Source organism: Ahaetulla prasina, chromosome 4 (assembly GCF_028640845.1).
Source record: "Ahaetulla prasina isolate Xishuangbanna chromosome 4, ASM2864084v1, whole genome shotgun sequence".
Taxonomy (NCBI): Eukaryota; Metazoa; Chordata; class Lepidosauria; order Squamata; family Colubridae; genus Ahaetulla; species Ahaetulla prasina.
The window spans coordinates 79,979,731-79,999,693 of NC_080542.1; the positions used below are offsets into that span (position 1 = coordinate 79,979,731).

Here is a 19,963-nt window from a genome sequence, read left to right on the forward strand (position 1 = left end):
CGCGTGATCATCAGAGGCTTTTTTTTTTACTTTTAAAAGGATTTTTTTGGCTGAAGAAAAAATGCTTTTAAAAGTAAAAAAAAAACAACTCTGATGATCGTGCGGTTCAGCTGGGCATGCTGGGGAGGGAGGTGGCAGGGATTTTTGCTACCGGTTCTCCGAACCACCCGCCGCCATCACTACTGGATCGGGCAATCCGGTCCGAACTGGGAGCCTTTCACCCCTGGTACTACATCTACATGGAGGGAAGTAAGAAGTGGGGTACCACAAGATTCTCTCCTAGGCTCAGTACTATATCTTCATAAATGACTTAGGTGAGGGAATAGAACGGGATGATATTAAACTGGCAGTTCAACAATCCCAACTTTCCCCAAAATAATTTCTTTTTTTGAGAAGTGTCCTATGTCGCTTTGGGATTAATTTATGGACTAACTTTGTGGATTATAAAAGTTAAATGATTGTGAAACTGGTGGGAAATTGGAAGGGAAAAATGTGTTCTCTCCTTGGTTTACTAATAGATTAAAATAGTGAGGTCAGGAGCTGGTTGGGTTTTAAATTTAAATTTGGGTTTTAAAAGGTTTAAATTAACTTGGTTAAAGTGGGATTGAGTGAGGGGTAGGGGGAAGGGAGCAGGGGGGAGGGTATGGGGGCTTCAGAGAAGCCCGGCTGGTTTTCCTTTTGGTATGGAGTTAGGGGAAGACCCAATATCCCCTCCATGGCAGTGCCTTTCTCAGCACAGTGAAAACACACTTCATAATGGGGGAGAACAGGTCACGCGTCCAGCACCAACAAAACCAGAAGAAGCTGCCGGCCATTTCCTGTTGCAGTTGGGCAGCGAGAGAGACAGACCCATGCTGACTTCTAGTTATTACTTTATTTGTTTCTATATGTTGACATGTTTTTTTATTGTTTTTTTCTAGTATCTTCCCGGATAGTGCTATTAGGCTGATTGGTCTGTAGTTTCCTGGGTCTGTTTCCCCCCCCCTTTTTTTTTTTTTAAAGACGGGAAGCACATCAGCTCTGGTAGTTCCTCGGTGCTCCAGGATTTTTGAAAGATGTGGTACAGTGGTACAGTGGTTCTGAGATGATATCTGCCATCTCCTTTAGAACTCTGGGATGTAATCCATCAGGTCCTGGTGATTTATATTCATCAATATCAGGCAGGTGTTCTCTAACCATATTTTTTGCTTATTTTAACTTTTATTTCTAGTCTGTCTTTTACAGTTATGTTTTTAGTAGGCTGGACAACTGGGGTTTTTTTGCGTGAAGACTGATGCAAAAAATGAGTTAAGTAGCTCTGCTTTCTCTCTTCTGCCTGTTATTTCTTTGCCGTCTTCTCTTTAGTGGACCGACTGTTTCTTTGATTTTTTTTCTTGTTATTTATATGTTGGAAGAAACTTTTTTTATTATCTTTGACTTTTGTTGCAAGTCTTTGTTCATTCTGAGCCTGACTGTGTCTTTGCAGATTCTGGCTATCTGCTGACAATCAGCCTTAGTTATGTGTCCTTCTTTCCATTTTTTGTGCTTGTCCTTTTTGTCTTTCAATTTGTCAGAGAGATCTTTGTGCAGCTATGCTGGTTTATTCTTGGATTTCTTGTTTTTCTTTTTCAGTAGTATTGTGCTGGACTGGGCTTTCATGATCGTATTTTTCAGTGTTTCCCAAGCTTCTTGAGTTATTTTCCTCTTAAGGATTTTCATCCAAGGAATCTGTCCCAACTTCTCTCTGAGCTTGTTAAATCAGCTCTTTTAAAATCTAGAACTCTGGTATTGTGATCTATTGCTTGTGTTTGCATTATGTTGAATTCTAGTATGACATGATCACTATCACCCAAGGTTCCTGCGGTTTCAACTCCCTCTATCACTTCTTCTTTGTTTATAAGAATTAAGTCCAGTATGGCTGTCCCTTTAGTTCCCTTCTCTACCTTTTGGACAATGAAATTATCAGATAGGTTGGTCAGGAACCTATTTGATTTCTCACGGTGCAGAATTAGTCTTTCAATTGATGTCAGGGTAATTTAAGTCCCCCATTACTATTGTAGTGTGTTTCCTACATATATTTGTTAGTTGGTTGGCAAAAAGGACATCTATTTTTTCTGCTTGGTTGGTGGCCTGTAATATATGCACTTATGGCAATATCATTCTTTTTTTCTTTTATATTGAGCCATATGCATTCTAGGAGGTTTTCATCTTTGGTTTCAGGCATTGTTGTAGCAATGTAGTGATCCTTTACATACAGTGCAACTCCATCTCCTCTTTTATGGGATCTGGTTTTTTTGAACAGTTTGTGTCCTTCTATCAGTATGTTCCAGTTATTATTATTATTATTATTATTATTATTATTATTATTATTATTATTATTATTATTATTATTATTATTATTATTATTATTATTATTTATTATATTTGTATACCGCCCTTCTCCCGAAGGACTCAGGGCGGTTCACAGCCAATAAAAACAACAGAAAACATATTTATTTATTTATTTATTTTATTTGATTTTTATACCGCCCTTCTCCCGAAGGACTCAGGGCGGTGTACAGGCAGAAGTAAAAAAAGACAATACAATGTACAATTTAAAATGTAAATTAAAAAAACTTATTATATAATAAAACAGCTAAAAAAGAATAGAAAACTTATTCAATTGATGGCCTAAAACTTTTAAATACAAATTTAAAACCCCGTTTAAAACCAGTTGTGGGTTTCATCCCACCAAGTTTCTGTAATTCCAACGATACCATATCTACCTTCATGTATTAATAGTTCAAGTTCACCCCGTCTGTTCCCCAATCTTTGTGCATTTGTATATAGGCATTTAAGATCTTTATGTCTGACTCTGGGTATGCTTCCTATGTCTCCTATTTGGTATTTGAGTTTGTCTTCCTTGCCATCCCTTCTTATTCATTATTTGACTTGTTTTCTAGGAGGTTTTGCTTAGAATTAGCTCCTGGAGATCGGTCACCCTCCCCCCTCAATTTTAGTTTAAAGCCCTCCTGATAAGTTGAGCCAGTTGTTTTCTGAAAACATTCTTCCCACTCTTTGTGAGGTGCAGCCTATCCCTTGTCAAAAGCCCATCATGGAGGTACTGCAAACATGATCCAGAAATCCAAAGATTTTTTGGCGACACCAACCCTTTAGCCAGTGGCTCATTTCTAGAATCCTTTGATCTCTTACTCTTGACCTTACATTGGCAGTACACATGAAAAAAATTACTTGTCCACTTAACTCCTTAACTTTCTTCCCCAGTACTCATAATCATTCAATATTATTTTCAAGTCCTATTTTGTGTCATTTGTCCCTACATGTAATAGTAGAAAAGGGTAGTAATTGTGGGTCTACTTACTTTGGTTAGGTTCTCAGACACATTTTTGATTTTTGTTCCAGGGAGACAGCATATCTCCCTAGATTGTATATCCGGCCTGCAGATGGCTGGTTCTGTTCCTTTGATAATAGAATCTCCTATCACCAATACTTGCCTTCCTTTTTTAGGGGGTGCAGTCCGGGGTGCTTTTTTGTTTATCCCAGGTGAGTTTGTTGATGTGGCTTTTTTATGGATATTGGATGATGTCTCTTTCTAAGTGCTTGCATGTTTTCTTTGAGGGGATTGTGGGTTGTGGGTGTATTTTCATCTAGGGTGGGGATCAGCAACCTGCGGCTTAGGAGCTGCATGTGGCTCTTTGGGCCCCCTGCTGCGGCTCCCTGCCACCCTGTCGTGGCAGTGACATGGTTGGAGCCTTAGTGCGGGAGCGAAATGCCCCTGCACTTTCCTTCGTGTGGCAACAGCATTCCGCCTTTGTCGCAGTAAATTCACTGTTGCCACCAATAAAGAGGGCTGGGAGAGAATGTGGGGGCAGATCTTGTATGATGGGGGCCATCCCCCAAGCCTGGCCTTCCTTCTCCCTTGTCGGCAGGACCAAGTAAAAGAACTTAGCAGTGTGGGGAAGCATTCCCCTCCCCCCCCCAAGCACCGAGCTCAAAAGCCAGGGGTGGGGGGAGATGGCCTGGTAGAAGTGCCCCCATTGGTGAGTTGGCGGAGAGGCATGGCATGGCTCTTGTAGTGGGACACTGTTCGCTGCCTTTGAAACACATTGCCCATCTTTCAAAATCTCTGCTTTTTGGCCCAGCATGAGTTATGTTTCTGCTTGCTTTTTTTCCCTGTGCCTTCGCCGGGCAGCAATGGCTGGGGTCATGGGATGGGGGCAGCAGAAGCGTCAGGGCTCCCACCCACCCTCAGCAAGCCAAGCTTGGAGGAGCGCAGAGAGTTGCGGGCGAGCACTAGAAGATCAGAAGACGCGCTCCGACATCACCCCAACACACGTTTCCAGCATGCATTCCTCTGTTCTAAAGTAGGAATGAGTGGGGGGAAGGGAAGGAGGGAAGGAGAAGCCCCAGCAGGCTTTCCTTCAGGGTGGGGTGAGGTGAAGACCCAATGCTCCCTCGATGGCCTGCCTGCTGCTCTCGCAGCGCCTTGCAGCACAGCAAAAGTGCATTTCACAGTGGAGGAGACTGGATCCCCACCTTCTCCTGGAGCCCATTCCCTGCCCCCCTTGCCCCTGGCAGCTCTCTCTCTCCCCCTTTCTCTCAGGATGGAGAGCAAATCTGGAAGTAGTCGTATGCCATTTCCCACCAGTCAGGCAGCGAGAGAAAGAGAGAGAGACAGATTCGGCTCTTGCCAAAAACACCCATCAGCCAGTCTCCCTCTCGGCTCTGTGTCCCTTCTTACTCTCTCAGAAAGCCCTGCGTGATCTCCTTGGGATTTTTTGTTACCCGTTTTTCTTTCTTCCGGGCTGGCTGAGGAATGAAGGAACTCGCGGTGGAGGCCCCAGTCACTCACTGGATCGTCTCTTTATTCTCCACTGCTTGGCTTTGTTGTCTGAAATCGGTTTGTCTCTCTGCTCACCTCCTGCTACCAAATATTATTTCTAAGTAAAATGTAATTTCTAAATAAAAGTAATTTCACTAAAATGGAATGGGGAATAGTTTTCAGATATACCATATTTTTCAGAGTATAAGATGCACCTTCCCCCCCCCCAAAAGAGTATAAAAATTTGGGTGTATCTTATACACCGAATGTAGCCCTGCCCAGCCTCTGAAACGGAGGCTTCAGAGATTGAAAAAACCTCTCAAATGGAGGTTTCAAAGGCTGAAAAAAGCCTCTGAAATTGAGGTCTCAGAGGCTGAAAAAGCAAGGCGCAGAGCTCACAACCAACGAACCTGTTGCTAAAGTTCACCCCTGGGAACAGCTGATTCCCCAAGACCAAGACCCGCCAATTTCGGGAGGCCGATTCACCCGCCAATCAGTTTTTTTCTCTTTTTCCTCCCCAAAAACTAAAGTGTATCTTATACTCCAGTGCGTCTTATAATCGAAAAATATGGTAATTTTGATAACTATTCCTTTGCATTTTTTCTGTCATTTCATAGCTATTGAATAACCAAAGTCCAAAACTGACAGGACATTTTAGAATTTGCTTGTTAATATAAAATTATTTTTTAAAAATATTTTTTATTTTTTGAATATACATCAATACATGATCAATGAGGCATCTGGGTATCATTCTTTTAAGTACAGTTAGTAATGATAGTATTAATATTTATTATTTAAATCATACTTATGTAATTATATTAAAATATAAGCCTTCATTATTTAATTGTTCAACATTTTAGTCCCCCATTCTAATAACAATAACAATCATTAGAACATACATAGTATCACCATCTTTCAACCACTAATCTTTGTGTCTAGCTATTACTTTTAATATATTATATTAAAAATGTGCATAATAATATTCCCCCTATTTCTTGTGTCTGCCTCTATACTAGCTCCTAGAAAAGCCAATCTTGTTTTACCAAACATTTCCTCTATCCATCATCTCTTGCCCATTTTAACATTTCAATTCTTATTTGTTTTTTGACTTGCCTCTCAAATTGGGTTTTCATCTCTGTCTACCTCTTTCTTGGTTAGCTTAGATCAGTGGTTCCCAACCTTTTTTTGGCCTAGCCCCATGTAAGCATCTCTAAAATTCTGATGCCCCCCTCCCCATGACATATAATTCTTACTATTCAAAAAGTGAATTCCTCCTCACACGGAGGAAGCCTAAAAAGCCATTAACTTAGTTTAAACAAGGTTCCAAAGAATATGGCATCCATGAAAGAGATAAATAAAAGAATGAAAGACAGTAGAAGTACTGAGAAACTTAAAAAATAATAGTATGAAAGGATATGAAAAAACAGCAAATAAAGTTTCAAAACATATAATAGAGAACTGAAATAATTTATATAATAATTTAATAATTTTAATGAAAGCTTTTTCTGTAATACTTTGATCATATTACAAATTCAAAATACAATTTGAGCTCACCTTAAGATCATATTTACAATGCAATCCTATGCATGTCTACTCAGAAGTAAGTACCATTGTCTTCAATGGGGCTTTCTCCAGGGAAAATGTTGTAGAATTGCAGCTTCAGTCTACTTAAGTTAGTGAGATTCTTGTGCTTGATGCCTCCTGCAGAGAAATTTTATATTAGGCTCCAATTTAGTCAGCTTCATTCTCAAGTCTCCAGTAGCAAATCATTTACAGCACTAAAGCCACATTCAGCTAAATATGAATATGGGAACGGTAACAGCAGTTTTCTTGCAAAGTAAGTTGAATTTCTGTCTCATCACAAAGCCATGCCATTGTTCTTTTTATATTGAATAAAGTTTTAAAGTTTTAAACTTATGAAATGATGCAAATTATTAAAAGAAATAACTATTAAAAGAAGATGGTGTAGAAAGAGGGAAATTTTAATAACATTCTTAGCTTAATTTATGAATAAGATTGTCATGAATGAAAGTGGGGTGTAACCTATGACCCCCCTACTTGTCCACTCAGTTTGAACCTGCAGCTTAGTGGGGAAATGCTCTGGTAGTTCAGTAGGTGGAGGTAAATCACACAGGCCTAGCAAGGCCTACACCTGCATGGCCCAGCCCCAGATTGCTCTGAGAGAAAAGTCTTGTAAAATACGGCCTGGAAAAACTAAAATAACAGACTAAAAATAACTGTAAATCTAACAATTTCTTATTTAAACTTGGGTCCTGGTTCTATATCCTCACTGCTGGGCTTTCCCCAGCAGCCATTCACTCTGTCTCCCCACAGCTTTCCCTGCAACCACCCAGCAGCAAAGCCCACAGGAAAGAGAGAGAGATATTTTACCAGTCCCATGATCCTTAGTGAGAACACATCTGATTGGCTGGCGGTTGTTCCCTCCTCCCCCCAGTTGGGATTTAACAAATTAACAAAGGCAACAATAGGTAAATGAAACACAGCTGTTTCATCACAAATATATAAGAACAATTAGCGGGCTTTCAAAACTTCAGTTAATAGCTCATTTTTGAATTGCCCCCATTAAAAATCAAATTGCCCGCCTGTGGGGCATGGGACCCACGTTGGGAACTACTGGCTTAGATATTTCTTCCATCTCTACTATCTTTTGCTGTCAAGCCTCCAGAGGATCAGCCCAACTCTTCATTTTCTTTTTAAAGATATCTTTCTGTTTATCCAATGTCATTTTTTGGTCTTTTAGCATATATTTTCTCTGAATTGCTTCATAAGTTTTTATTACCTTCTCCCTCTTTTCTTCTTGTTTTGTTTATTTATTTAGTGCTGTCTTTTCTGCTGGTCTCTCCATTGTCTCCTCTATTTCCTTTTTGTTTATTATTCATTATCCTTTGTGGAGCACTTTCTAATTTCCCATTTATGTTATTCATTAAGTCCATTAATCTCCCTGTGATTCCTTCTCATAGTATTATGAATGCTTTGAAATATCACCACCAATTCTTTTTGTAACCCTCTTATTTCCCCCTGCTGAAACCTCTTGCCTTTTTTTTGTTAAGTCCAAATAGCACTCAGTAATCTGTCAATGTTCTAGCACTGCCCCAGAGTCTCAATTATTTTTTCCCTCAGAAAGTCAGTCTGGAAACCATTTACTAGTCCTGATGTTGCTCTTCTGGAAATACAGTAATATGGTTCTTTATGTCCAACAGTTAGTCAATTTAGCTCTTTTTAGGTAATCCAGGAAAATTTCCAAATGTCTCAAGTCCCCACTTATAAGTTCAATCATAACTCCTGATATTTAAAAATCACTTTACCATATTTTCTGTGTTAGAGTTCCATAGAGTTATCCATGGAATAGATAAGTATAAAGCAATGAATAGTACAGCAGTCCTCCAGGTGTCAATTTACACTTCCTTCTCTGTCTTATCAGTATTTTTCTCGGGGTTGTAGAGATGTAATGTATTCCATTCACCAGTAGATTGCACCTTCCATTTAACTTCAATGTTGCATAGATTCTAACAAGTTATGTTTTTCTTTATTCAAACAAAAAATCAAAATTCTGACAAGTAATTCCAGCATTTTAAAATGCCTTATTGCCAATAAAAATTAGAGGTCCAATCTTTCTGTGCTTTTAAAGGTTTATGCTTTCTTATTTTTCCTTTTCTTTTGGGTCTGTGATTTTTTTCTCTGTAATTGTTCGCCACTTAAACAAACTCTTCAAAGAGTCCCTTTTCCAGAGTTAATTTTCTTTGGGGTAGGTTTTAAATAGAAAAAAAGCCACCTCACCCAGTTCCAGTCACTGTTCACACACCACTCCAGCACAGTCTTTGTTTCTTTGGCTGCCCCCACTCCTCTTAGTTGTCAGCTGAGAGGGAATTAGCCCTGGATAAAGCAGGAGAGCTGCTGCTCTTGTGACCTGCAGGCACCCCTCCACTCTTCTTCACCTCTGCAGGGTGACTTTGGCTCCTTATGGGGTCCTCCGAAGAAGGGATTCAGCGCAAGTTTGTGGAGCCCCATTTTTTGCGTCCAATAGCACTGCGACGTCAACCATAAGTCATATTATTTTTTGAAAGAATGTTTCTGATGGAACTGTCTTTAGGGGAAAGAATTAGAACAACCATAATAAAACCAAAACAAGTAAAAGAAAATTAGCTTTGTAGAATTTGAAAAGGAATGAAATTGTGCACTGGTATTGTTCAACAAATGAAATTGTTCAATTGAGTGGGACTTGCACACAGTAAAATATACAGCCTCATCCACTGATATTTTTTTTTAAAAGCTACATATAATCATTCTATTTTTGGCTTTCTCATGTATATTACACTGTAACCATAAAGCTAATTATAAATTCTATAAAATTTATTGTAAATTATATATCACTATAAGATTAGTGCTTTATTCCTGGCATATTGTTCAGAGTATTGTAAACTGTCCAAAGTCACTTTGTTGAGAGTTAAGTGCCTATAAAATAAATAAATACATACATAATGATAGATAGATAGATAGATAGATAGATAGATAGATAGATAGATAGATAGATAATAGAATCGGTAGATTTTACTTAAACTTTATTGGTGCCCAAACCATTGTCCAATTTGGCAATTAAAAGAATTACTTGCAGATCGACAGAAAGGTGCTGCCTAAATAAACATTTATTGAATTAAGATCTGTCTCATTAACATAGAAAATTTGTACAGTTTAAATTAATCAGGACAATGACATACCGTATTTTCAGACTCACTGGTGTATAAGACACACCAAGATTTTGAAGAGGTAAGTAAGAAAAAAAAAGGGTTTTTGCCCTTCCCCAGCCCCCAGGAGCACTCTGCAGGTCTCCCAAACCCTCTGTGCACCCTGTTTTTGCAAAAATGCGATGAGCAGGCACCATCATTTCAATCCTCTTTTAGGAGGGAAAAAAGTCTTATACTCCAAAAAATACAGTATTTTTTGTCTGTACAGCATGTTAATCCATTTGATCTTATTGTTGTTTTTTTTGTTTTTTTTTTTAATTCAAAAAGTTTTACAAAAATTTTTTCCCCCTTTCCCCCCCTCCTCCCCCCTCCCTTTGCAACCCCCCTCCCCCCCCGACTTCCCGGAACGAGCACAAGGTATAGTTAAAAATAAAACAAACATATGCTAAAAATTTTTCGTCCCAACTTAATTATACCCCTACAATCATCAATTCCTAACTTCCCCCGACAGCAATCAAAAATAATACATCATAATCATTCAAAAACAGTCTGATAACTCTTAGTCTGATATCTACGTTGAATATAGTCAATCCATTTTTTCCATTCCTTTAAGTATCTTTCTTGCGTATTGTCTTTCAAAAAGGCTGATATCTTCGCCATCTCAGCCAAATTGGCAACTTTCAATATCCATTCTTCTATTGTTGGTACTTCTTTTTTCTTCCAATATTGTCCTATTAGTAATCTTGCGGCAGTTATTAGATTTAAAATCAATTTAGTCTCAATTATTGTACAATCCGTAATAATTCCCAACAAGAAAAATTGCGGCAGGAACTTTATCTTCTTTTTCAAAACATTTTGTAAAATCCACCAAATTTTTATCCAAAAGGCCTTTATGTCCTTACAAGTCCACCAAATGTGAAAATATGTAGCGTCATCACAATTACATCTCCAACATTTTGCTTGCATATCTGGATACATACACGATAATTTTTTAGGATCTAGATGCCATCTATAAAACATTTTATAAAAATTTTCCCTCAGATTCTGTGCCTGCGTGAATTTAACATTTCTAACCCAAATTTTTTCCCACGTTTCCAATAATATTGGCTCCTGAAAATTTTGTGCCCACTTTATCATACAGTCCTTTACCAAGTCCCTTTCAGAATCGATTTGATCTTATTGTTTAATGTAAGAATAATGGCTCTTTGCTACAGTTATAGATTTCTGTACAACTGTTCTCCCTGTACAACGCTTAACACTTCTGTTTATATTTCTGGGAAACCTAGCAACAATAAGGCTTTAATTTTTGGAGCAAGCATAAATTATAGATACTGTTGTGACCTAGGCCCAAGTAGGTAGTAAGAAACTCAGTCCGTGAAAAAACAAACAAACTTTATTCGAACAGCTGAGAATTACTTCATTCCCAGCGTCGTTCAACTCAAATTAAAAGAAATGCCTCCCAACACAAATTCCTCAGTTCTCTCACAAACCATGGTCCAACTAGACAAACTGCCAAAGGCCTTTCTTGGCAAATGTTCATGAGTCACAAAAATAAAGGCAAGACGTAGACAAATCAGAAAACGAAGCTACCAGTGTTTTCTGGCAAATCTCAAATGCTGGTGCTGGTCTGTTTTAAGCCTTATAGGAGGGGCCAATCATCTCTTGGCCCTACTCCCGAGCTGTCCTTTTTGCTTGAGCTGCTCTTGCCTTCTGGCAGCTCTTCTCATGCATGCATTAGGAACATTAGCTCCTCCTGTTCCTCAGCCTCATTACTATCAGGCTCTGGAGGCCGCACCTCACTTCCTGATGGCCCTGGCCTCACCTCAGCCTTATCGCTGTCTGACTCAGTTGCCAGCTCCGTAGTCTGCTGACAGACCACAACAGATACCACTTTTAAGAAACAGCGTCTAAACAATTTTTTCCCTGATCATTATTTAGTTTCATCATTCAGATGAAACTGAGAGACATAATGATTGTGAACTGATCCTGATTTGCCTGTTGAGGAACAGAAACATCATATTAAGAAGCGGGGGGGGGAACCTGAATCCGAGCAAATTTTGGAGGATGTAACAAGAGTGAGTCAATAACAACAATCACATTGGTGAGAAAATCATATATACTGAGCAGGGCATTAGAATGATGTGTGAAAGTAAGGATTTCCCCACTGAATCCGTAACTAATTATACAAAAACAAAAACCCATAGATTCTATTGTAAATTACTTCTGTTGTTGATCATCCTGTTAAGAAGCAGTTGAAGGGCTGGAAGGCAGACTAGATAAAATGGATGAATCAATAGAGAGAGAAAATGATGTCATTACTACCAAATTTTGTAAGAATTAAAAAAACGAAGAGAAGAAGTGCCAGCAGCTTGGAAAAGGATATTATGCAGACTGGAACAGTTCAATCAAGGACTCATTACAAACTAAAAAAAAATACACCAGCAATGCCATTGCCAACCATTGGTCTAGAGAATCTGAACATAAGCAAAGGTTCTGATGATACCCAAATATGACTTAACAAAACCAATGGAACTGGCACCTGTAATAACAGTTGCTACATTGAATTTGACCCCGGGAAACTTCTACAATGTTTCAGTTTGTTGATCACATTTTATTGCATAGGAAGAAGAAACTATGGTTGCCTTAATGCATTATTGTTAGTGCAGCTTCTCAAAATGCCTCTACTGATACAATAATTGATGTTCAGGCAAAAACTGTGACTTGTAAACTAGATGGAAGGCATACAACCTCATTTGAGCTACATACAGAATTAGATTAGCCCAGCCGAGATACATGCTTTGTGATAGCCATTGGGATAAGAGTTGTCTGCTTGATTTTACTTGTCTAACTTTTGGAAGGTTGATGCTTCAAGGAAACAGCCATAGATAAACTAAATGGAAAATTTATACCAGGTACCTGTTGCAACACATTGAAATGCAGAAGATCTAGCTAGCAATCTATTCTATTTGAAGGAAGAGGAATAGTACGAAAGAAACTTAATGAGATAAGGATTTTAATGTTGACTTGTTCGGAAAAGAAACTGTGTGCACATCAGCAGTTATCCCATATTCATTTAGCTACATGTTTTAACTTAATTTTTTGATGTGTGTGATATGCAAGTTCCTGAATAGCTATCTTGACAACTGTCATCTTTTGCTATTGCATGCATTGGATTCTGTAGAACAAATGAACTTACAATAAAGACTAAACACTACATCATTTTTATTCTATCCTTTTCACTATAGGTTAAAAACTACAGTAATCTGTGTGTCAGGTAGAAATAATATTTGAAAATTTACATTTTTTCCCCAAAGAGATCATAAAAATAGCATGGGTACTAATTACCTGAGTGTTTCACTGATGTATTAAAGTGATAATCATCAAGAATTGTTTCTGTACTGCTCTTCTTTTCAGTTCATTTGTCTGGAACAATTCTACCATTCTACTGATAATTTCAGGATGGGAGGAAATCATCTCAGATTCATAATTATTTATTAGTTAGGGAAAAAATACACATTTTGCATTGTTGGAAGAAATAACCTTCTGGGTTCAGTTCCAAAGTTGGGAAAAAGACACTGGATTCATGGAAATTGCTTAGAAAGGAGGTTTATTGATAAACAGGATCACATAGCTTCCTGACCTCCCGAGTTCCTAAGCAGAAAAAAGGGCCAAGATTCTGAAAGTTATTAAGGAAAGTCTGGAACCAAGGGAGACCACTGTACCTCAGATAGCCGGTTGTGAATCCCTCTTTGTGAAGTGGGGTCATAGGGTTCAGATGGGCTTGTTGATCACGTACCTGGCTCCTTGCTGCGTGACTACAGCCCTGCCCGAGCTGTTGGAGGTGCTTGCCGGGGTGGTGGTTGAGACCCCCAGACTTATGGTCATGGGGGATTTCAACTTGCCATCGACCGGCTTGTCATCGACGGCGGCTCGGGAGTTCATGGCCTCCATGACGGCCTTGGACCGGACACAAATAGTTGATGGCCCTACTCACATTGGGGGAGGCACACTGGATCTGATTTTTATCTCTGGACAGTGGTTAAATGATCTGGATTTAGGAGATTTAGTTACCGAGCCGTTGTCATGGTCAGATCATTTTCTCCTTAGCCTAGACTTTCGGACCGCCACTCAACACTGCAGGGAGATGGGACCAATACGTTGGTTCCGTCCCAGGCGCCTGATGGACCCGGAGAGGTTCCTGATGGAGTTTGGGCCGTTCCCTGAGGATCTGGCCCACGGCACGGCTGAAGAACTAGTTGCGGCCTGGGAACTGGCCGTGACTGGTGCTTTAGACTGGGTCGTGCCTTTGGGGCCTCTAACCCGGCGTAAATCTCAACCAGCTCCTTGGTTCTCCAAGGAGCTGAGGGAGATGAAACGCCGGAGAAGATGCCTAGAGAGTGCCTGGAGATCCAGCCATTCCGAAGCTGACCAGACACTAATTAGGTCTTACAGTAGGACCTACCTAGTGGCATTGAGGGAAACGAAGCGTTTTTACGTTTCCTCCCTCATTGCGTCGGCAGATAACCGCCCGGCTACCCTGTTTCGGGTGACCTACTCTCTCCTTCAACGGGAAGTGCGGGAGGACCCCTTACAGGACCGTGCCAAGGAGTTTAGTGGTTATCTATATGATAAAATTGTTCAGCTTCAGGATGGATTGGATCAAAATTGGGTAGATCCAGGTGAGAGGTCGGAGACTCGTCTTGTTGAGACTGTTTGGGATGGATTTGACCCTGTGACTCCTGAGGACATGGACAGGTTGTTGGGGCGGTTGAATGCCATCATATGTTTACTGGACCCGTACCCCTCCTGGCTGGTGCTGGCCACGCAGGAGGTGACATGAGGCTGGCTCCGGGGGATTATCAACGTTTCTTTGATGGAAGGGGTTTTCTCCGCCGCCTTGAAAGAGGCGGTGGTGAGACCCCTCCTCAAGAAGCCTTCCCTGGACCCAGCTCTTTTGGGAAATCATCATCCAGTCTCCAACCTTCGCTTTGTGGCGAAGGTTGTAGAGAGTGTGGTGGCACGTCAATTACCCCAATACCTGGATGAATCTATCTAGACCCGTTCCAGTCCGGCTTTCGGCCTGGATACAGTACGGAGATGGCTTTGGTCACGTTGGTTGATGATCTCTGGAGGGCCAGGGACAAGGGTTACTCCTCTGCCCTGGTCCTGTTAGACCTCTCAGCAGCTTTTGATACCATCGACCATGGTATCTTGCTGCACCGGTTGTGGAGTTTGGGAGTGGGAGGCACCATTTATCGGTGGTTCTCCTCCTATCTCTCTGACCGGTCGCAGACTGTGTTGGCAGGGGGGCAGAGATCGACTGCGAGGCCCCTCACGACCCCCCGCAGGGGTCGATTCTCTCGCCACTCCTGTTCAACATCTATATGAAGCCGCTGGGTGAGATCATCAATGGCTTTGGGGTGAGGTACCAATTGTATGCTGACGACATGCAGCTGTACTTCTCCACCCCAATGAAGCTATCGAAGTGCTGTCCCGGTGTCTGGAAGCCGTACGGATCTGGATGGGGAGAAACAGGCTCAACTCAATCCCTCCAAGACGGAGTGGCTGTGGATGCCGGCAGCCCGGTACAGTCAACTGCAGCTGCGGCTGACTGTTGGGGGCGAATCATTGGCCCCGGTGGAAAGGGTGCGCAACTTGGGCGTTCTCCTGGATGGGTGGTTGTCTTTTGAAGATCACTTGACGACCGTCTCCAGGAGACCTTTTTATCAGGTCCGCCTGATTCGCCAGTTGCGCCCCTTCCTTGACCGGGATGCCCTATGCACGGTCACTCATGCTCTTGTTACCTCTCGCTTGGATTACTGCAATGCTCTCTACATGGGGCTCCCCTTGAGGAGCACCCGGAGGCTCCAGTTGGTTCAGAATGCAGCTGCGCGAGTGATAGCTCCCATGTAACACCACTCCTGCGCAGGCTGCACTGGCTACCTGTGGTCTTTCGGGTGCACTTCAAGGTTTTGGTTACTACCATTAAAGCGCTCCATGGCTTAGGGCCAGGGTACTTACGGGACCGCCTACTGCTACCGAATGCCTCCCACCGACCTGTATGCTCGCACAGAGAGGGACTTCTCAGGGTGCCGTCCGCCAAGCAATGTTGGCTGGCGGCCCCCAGGGGAAGGGCCTTCTCTGTGGGGGCTCCCACCCTCTGGAATGAACTTCCCCCTGGACTTCGTCAACTGCCGGACCTTCTGACCTTCCGCCGCGAGCTGAAGACCTATTTGTTTATTTGCGCAGGACTGGCATAGGATTTTTAATAGTTTTAATATTTGATATAAATTTTATATTTTATGGGGTTTTATGATTTTAAATGTTTTAATTCGGCCATATGTTTAATAAGTTTTTTAATTTATTGTTTTATTTGTATATTATTGTGGTTTTATCTTGGCTGTAAACCGCCCTGAGTCCTTCGGGAGAAGGGCGGTATAAAAATTCATTCATTCATTCAATCAATCAATCAATCAATCAATCAATCAATCAATCAATCAATCAATAAAGTGCCTAGGTTTTATTCTGTTGGGCTTTGACTTTGAGCTTGCATTCTGATTGGTTGTCAGACTCCCATGGAGTCATGCTGGGGCAACTCTGTAAACTGTCCAAGTCCCAAGCTTGTTTGAACCTTGCTGGATGGTGATGCAATCTCCCCAGGTTACCATGTGGTGAATTCTGTTGCTAGATGGCTAATCCTATCTTTGTTAGATCTTGGGTGAGGGCAATTCCTACTATGGCTCTGCCTGCAGGAGGAAGATCTTTGTTATGTAGAATAGACTGGCCCAGGCCTTAATGGCCCATTCACAAAGGTGGGGGGGAGCTGAGTTTCTGCCTCCCTTTTAAGGGAAATATTCTGCCTTTTTAATATTTCCTAAAATATCTCATTTTCCTAGGAGAGGGGTGGGTGCTAACTTCCTACAACATTTTATTTGTTATTTTCTGCTAGAAAATATATCTTTTTATATTGTGAAAGTGGGATTTTTTGGAATGGATTTGAATTATTAAGTTAGTACTACTTACATTAATATTTTCATTATTTCACCCAATCAGTTGGGATATCATTTTAAAAAGATTAAAATCACACTCAGAACTTTACTTGGAATAGCAACAGCATTGGGCAAGGAAGGGGGGGTTCCCCTAGTGGAGATGTGCCCACCAGGTTTCCGAGCATTCCATCAGCCGAGGGCCCAAGGTAGGGGTGGCGGGGTGGCGGTTATCATTAAGGAAAGCCTGGAACCGAGGGAGACCACTGTGCCTCAGATAGCTGGTTGTGAATCCCTCTTTGTGAAGTGGGGTTGTAGGACTCAGGTGGGTTTGTTGATCACGTACCTGGCTCCTTGCTGCATGACAACAGCCCTGCCTGAGCTGTTGGAGTTGCTGACCGGGTTGGCAGTTGAAACCCCTAGACTGTTGGTCATGGGGGATTTCAACTTGCCATCAACTGGCGTGGCATCCTCGACGTCTCGGGAGTTCATGGCTTCCATGACGGCCATGGACCTGACTCAATTAGTGGACGGCCCTACCCACATCGGGGGAGGCACTGTAGATCTGATTTTTGTCTCTGGCCAGTGGTTGAATGATCTGATTTTAAATGATTTAGTTATCGAGCCTTTGTCATGGTCGGATCATTCTCTTCTTCGTCTGGACTTTCGGACCGCTACTCACCACCGCAGGGAGACGGAACCAATGCGTTGGTTCCATCCCAGGCGCCTGATGGACCCGGAGAGGTTCCTGACGGAGCTTGGGCCGTTACCCGAGAATCTGGCCCGCAACATGACTGAAGAACTAGTCGCGGCCTGGGAACAGGCCGCGGCTGGAGCTTTGGACTGTGTCGTGCCTTTGTGGCCTCTGACCTGGCGCAGGTCTTAACCAGCTCCTTGGTTCTCCGAGGAGCTGAGGGAGATGAAACGCCGGAGAAGACGCCTAGAGAGTGCCTGGGGATCCAGCCGTTCTGAGGCTGACAGGACACTAGTTAGGTCTATAGTAGGACCTACCTAGTGGCATTGAGGGATGCGAAGCGTTCTTACGTTTCCTCCCTCATTGCGTCGGCAGATAACCGCCCAGCCGCCCTGTTTCGGGTGACCCACTCTCTCCTTCAACAGGCGGGGCGGGAGGACCCATTACAAGGGCGTGCCGAGGAGTTTAACGGTTATCTATACAATAAAATCGTTCAGCTTCAGGATGGATTGGATCAAAATTGGGTAGATCCAGGCGAGAGTTTCGAGACCCGTCTTATTGAGACTGTTTGGGATAGTTTTGACCCTGTGACTCCCGAGGACATGGACAGGCTGCTGGGAAGGTTGAATGCCACCACATGTTTACTGGACCCGTGCCCCTCCTGGTTGGTGCTGGCCACGCAGGAGGTGACATGAGGCTGGCTCCGGGGAGTTACAAATGCTTCTTTGCGGGACGGGGTCTTTCCTGCTACCTTGAAAGAGGCGGTGGTGAGACCTCTGCTCAAGAAGCCTTCCCTGGACCCAGCTGTTTTAGGAAATTACCGTCCAGTCTCCAACCTTCGTTTTACGGCGAAGGTTGTAGAGAGTGCGGTGGCACGTCAATTACCCCAGTACCTGGATGAAACTGTCTATCTAGACCTGTTCCAGTCCGGCTTCCAACCCGGATACAGTACTGAGACGGCTTTGGTCGCGTTGGTGGATGATCTCTGGAGGGCCAGGGATAAGGGTTACTCCTCTGCCCTGGTCCTGTTAGACCTCTCAGCGGCTTTCAATACCATCGACCATGGTATCCTGCTGCGCTGGTTGGAGGGTTTGGGAGTGGGAGGCACCGTTTATCGGTGGTTCTCCTCCTACCTCTCTGACCGGACTCAGACGGTGTTGACTGGGAGGCAGAGATCGACTCCGAGGTGCCTCATGTGTGGGGTGCCACAGGGATCGATTCTCTCGCCCCTCCTGTTCAACGTCTATATGAAGCCACTGGGCGAGATCATCAGTGGTTTTGGGGTGAGGTACCAACTGTACGCTGATGATACGCAGCTGTACTTTTCCACCCCAGGCCACCCCAACAAAGCTATCGAAGTACTGTCCCGGTGTTTGGAAGCCGTACGGGTCTATATGGGGAGGAACAGGCTCAAGCTTAATCCCTCCAAGACGGAGTGGCTGTGGATGCCGGCACCGCGGTACAGTCAGCTGCAGATGCGGCTGTCTTTTGGGGGCGAGTCATTGGTCCCGATGGAAAGGGTGCGCAACTTGGGTGTGCTCCTGGATGAGCGGTTGTCCTTTGAAGACCATTTGACAACCGTCTCCAGGAGAGCTTTTTATCAGGTTCGCCTGATCCGCCAGTTGCATCCCTTCCTGGACCAGGATGCCCTATGCACGGTCACTCATGCTCTCGTTACCACTCGCTTGGACTATTGCAATGCTCTCTACATGGGGCTCCCCTTGAAGAGCACCCGGAGACTCCAGTTAGTCCAGAATGCGGCTGCGGGGGTTATTGAGGGAGCAGTTTGGAGCTCCCATGTAACACCTATCCTGCGCAGACTGCACTGGCTACCTGTTGTCTTCCGGGTGTGCTTCAAGGTAATGGTTACTACCTTTAAAGCGCTCCATGGCTTAGGACCGGGATATTTACGGGACCGTCTACTGCCATCCTCTATCTCCCAACGACCGGTGCGTTTTCACAGAGAGGGACTCCTTAGGGTGCTGTCAGCCAAACAATGTCGACTGGCGACCCCCAGGGGGAGGGCCTTCTCTGTGGGGGCTCCTACCCTGTGGAACGAACTTCCCCCTGGACTTCGACAACTATCTGACCTTAGGACCTTTCGCCGCGAACTTAAATCCTATTTATTCCGCCTTGCTGGACTGGCTTGATTTTTAAAATTTTAATTTGATTTTATGGGTTTTAAATTTTTTGTCAATTTTATAGGGTGTTATTGTATTTTAAATTTGGCCATTTGAATAAGTTTTTTAAGGGTTGTTCTTAGTGTTGTATGTATTGTTCCTTTTGTATTATATTCTGGCTATTCACCGCCCTGAGTCCTTCGTGAGAAGGGCGGTATACAAATTAAAATATTATTATTATTATTATTATTATTTTTCTAGTATAATGCTTTCATTTCAATCTAAATCTGAAATTCATGGATTTTAAATTAATTATTACGATTGTATGCAATGATTCAAGAGTTGCCTTGGACCTCACTCAACTAAGCATTTCTCTGCTATTCATAAAAGCACTCTGCCTTTTTCAGCTTCTATGCAAATCTGAAAAATATGCCATTGCTTTCAGAAAACCACTTATTGAAGTTAATACAACTCTTAAATCAGCTACAATTCTTCCATGATCTTGCAGAAAGCCTGAAAAATGTTTTAAAATTTAGCTCAGAAGTACTATGTTTGCATAAGTTTTGAATCACTAACTAACTTAAATAATATTAGTATTAGTACTAATAGTTAATACTTAATGCGTGACTATTTTAGCTGTGACTACATTTGTATAAAGA

General features: G+C 42.5%; 1 protein-coding gene across 1 annotated transcript in view; it reads left to right on the plus strand.

Annotated features, from left to right (window-relative positions):
- Nucleotides 1–19,963, plus strand: part of UBP1 (upstream binding protein 1) — a 127,585-nt gene that overhangs the window by 96,523 nt on the left and 11,099 nt on the right. The gene's annotated exons all lie outside the window — the stretch shown is intronic.